The sequence below is a fragment of the Octopus bimaculoides genome, chromosome 26, assembly GCF_001194135.2.
Source record: "Octopus bimaculoides isolate UCB-OBI-ISO-001 chromosome 26, ASM119413v2, whole genome shotgun sequence".
In the NCBI taxonomy this organism is placed as follows: domain Eukaryota; kingdom Metazoa; phylum Mollusca; class Cephalopoda; order Octopoda; family Octopodidae; genus Octopus; species Octopus bimaculoides.
The window spans coordinates 26,232,202-26,235,543 of record NC_069006.1 but is presented as its reverse complement, the minus strand read 5'-3'; positions in this window follow the sequence as shown (position 1 = coordinate 26,235,543).

Sequence of the window (3,342 nt, the reverse complement as noted above, 5' to 3'; positions counted from 1 at the left end):
GTGCGTGCGTGCGTGCGTGCGTGTGTGTGTGTGTGGAAATTAGCATAAAACTGTCCAAAATCTAAATAAATATTGCGCCACATCATAACTGGATGTCTCAAAGCTTCTCATCGGATCGCTCTTCTGACGTTGTACTCGGCAGACTTGTTGAAAAACCTACACCATATTCCTGTTGCAACCAAAAACAAAAAAGCTGGCACCAAAAGGATCAGAACCACGATTACAGCCGGACTGACACTGGTTCGATTCGGTGGAGAGAAGGATGGTCGGTCATCTAGTTCCACAGAAGGTGCCAATCCATACGTTGGGGAACGTCCAGCTGGGATGATTTCGGTTACCCCAGACTCACCTGCGGGATAAATGAATGAATGAATGAATATATATATATAAACACACACACACACACACACTAATCATATATATGTACGTGTGTGTATTATATACAGGCACACATGTAAGGCACAACACTTCAGGAGTGTCTTTGGCAGCGAAGTGAAGCCGTTTCAACCGGAAATCGAAATCTCGACTGCGGTGCCTTATATAGAACAAGTAATTTCCCTCCTCTCAAATCTCAAGGAAAAAAATAAAAAAAACGTCCCAAAAACCAATACAAAAAAGAAACAGAGGGAGAAATATTTAAAAATTAAACCCGGTGTCTGTGGGTGTTTGAAATATCAAATTCCTTCCAGAGCAACTAATGTTTTTGGGTGGTGTTAACACATTATCACATATCAAATATAGTCCAGTTAAGTCAGAAGGGAAAGAAAATAGCATTCCATTGCTTTCACATCTATTAGCACCGCTTACACAACCACCACCAATACCACCACCGCAACTAGTACTATCACCGCTGCCGCCACTACTACCGCAATTACACTATCGCCGCCATCACCACAACCACCACCACCACCTCCTCCATCATTGAGCCTCGTTCTAAAATAAGATAAAAACAAACTAAACTATCAGTGCTTTGGCAGTGAAATTATGGCGGAAACTGGAGTTAATAAAGAAGCAGCTGGTTTAGTTACTGCTTTCTGAAGGAATTAGATACTTTCTGTTGCAGAAAATAAGTCATGGTAGTGGTGGTGGAATTGGCGAAGGAAATCTGTTTTAAACATCATCGCTCGGTGCCGCCGCTGAACTCCGCCACCCTTTAAGCAAGATTATCATTCATTAAGGTTAGCTATGGAAATGGAGGCGTGAGGCGGACCGGAGAACAGGTCGACGACTATGCGAGTGAGATTAAGGGATTAAGAGATTGGTGTGATGTGCTACGGAACGCAGGTAGAAAGAGGGGACGTTGTACGCGACATTGAAGACGAGGACTTCCGGGCCAAATTCGATGGCACATGATGGGCGGTAGAGTACTTCTGGAAGGGTGAGCCCCCGGTGTTGCGAAACAGGGTGAGCTGTTACGAACACACCCTCAGACGAGAAGCCAGGAATGAATTCGAGAGGGAGGTGGCTCGATGGATACAAGAGGGTATTTTGAGGCCATGGGGAGGAGAAGAGAAAAATGGTGTGTTGCCCTTAATGGCTGTGATCCCGCCCACGAAGAACAAGGTTCAACCAGGACTTGATTTCCGAGAACTGAATGAGCACGTGTCATGCCATCTGGGTGGGTGAGGCAGCAGACGTCTGCGAGTAAACTTTGCGGGTTTGGAAGCGCATGACCGGAGCATCTACAATCGTCGACCTGCAGTCGGCCTGTCTGCAACTCCATGTGTCCAAGAAACTGTGGAAGTACCAGTTGATGAGGTACAAGGGTAGAACTTACTGCTTGACTCGGTTGGGGTTTGGCTTGAGTTCGGCACCAAAAGTTATGGCAAAGGTTCTAAAGACGATCTTGGGGAAGGTGGCCGAGGTGGAGCAAGCGACTAATTCATACATCGACGACATCCTTGTAGGTAGTGTTTGTGCCTTCGGAAAAGAATAAGGCAGATGTGATAATCAGAATGAAAAAGCAGAGAATGCAGAGAGTGTGGTGGCTGCAGCGTGTCGCCTAGCAGGCTCAGAGCTGAGGAGGTTGCACCATATGGGTGTAGACAGGACTGTTCCTGGCCAGGAAAGTTGACCCTAATGTTACCAGGGAAAGTGTCCCGTTGATCGGATCGACTGGAACCCTCATCGTAGCTAACAGAGCGCTAGTTAACTTCCATTTATTCGCCATTCTTTCAATTACTCCCATTAAGTATAATTAAATCTAATTACTTTAACTAGTTTCAAGTAGACGTACATAATAGATGTAGTGATTTCTTTTTCTAAGTTTATGACATTTGCCGCCGCCGCCATCAGCCATATTTTTAATTACGCCCAGCTCCTTTCCTGTTCTCTAATCTTAATTAGAAAATTAAGATCACTGAGAATCGAGAGAAGTGAAAAGAATACGTTTCCATAAAGGTGGTGCTGTCGTTGAGGCTGGTGTTAGAATAAGAGGGAGACGAACAACTGAGGCAAGGACAGTGTGTAACTGTCCCTGCAAAGACAGAATGTATGGCAGCGGCACAGTGCCACAGTGCCACATACAGTCTGGAATAACGGGTGGCAAATAGTGTAAACGGAGGAATAATGTAATTCTGTTGATATTGCAATGGAATCGCAGAGAATTACGATGTCCCGTTTGAACCGATGAATCTTTAACTGAATGGGAAGATGTTTTGCTCAGATTCATTCCTGATTCGGCAGATCTATGGTTAAAGACATTCCATTCATGACCATCCAGTCTTTACAAAGGTATCTAAGTTTATATTATGCAATGCGTCCTTCCTATTTGAAGGCGGTAGAATGCGATTTTAGAGAGGTTTGTTTGCTATTCTAACAGGTTGAGCATCCAAATAAGGTGAATGATATTTTCTACATTTGGCACGAGGTCAACGATTGGGCAGGAGGTGGGGAAATGGAGTTCAAATCGATTAAATCAACCCCGAACGCTTTATTTTATCGATCTCGAAAAGGTGAAAGAATGTTGTTGACCTCGGCGGGATTTGAACTCAGAACGCCAGGAAAGGCCGGAAATTATTTACACTGATGCTCTAACAATTCTGAGAGAGATAAAGAACTTTTGAAATCAGCGACAGAAAAAAAAAAAAGAGAGAGAGAGAGAGAGAGCGAGAGAGATGTGATAATTGGTCACTTACCAGGAAGACGTGACGTTAAGTAAAGTTTGGTTCTACCGATTCTAGAACCGACTGTTGTCACTGGGATCGCTCGACAGGAAAACTAAGAACAGATTATAAATATACATATATAAAAAATATACATGTGTGTGTGTGTGTGTGTGTGTGTGTGTGTGTGTGTGTAATCTTTTACTTCTTCAATCATTAGACTGCGGCTATGTGGTGG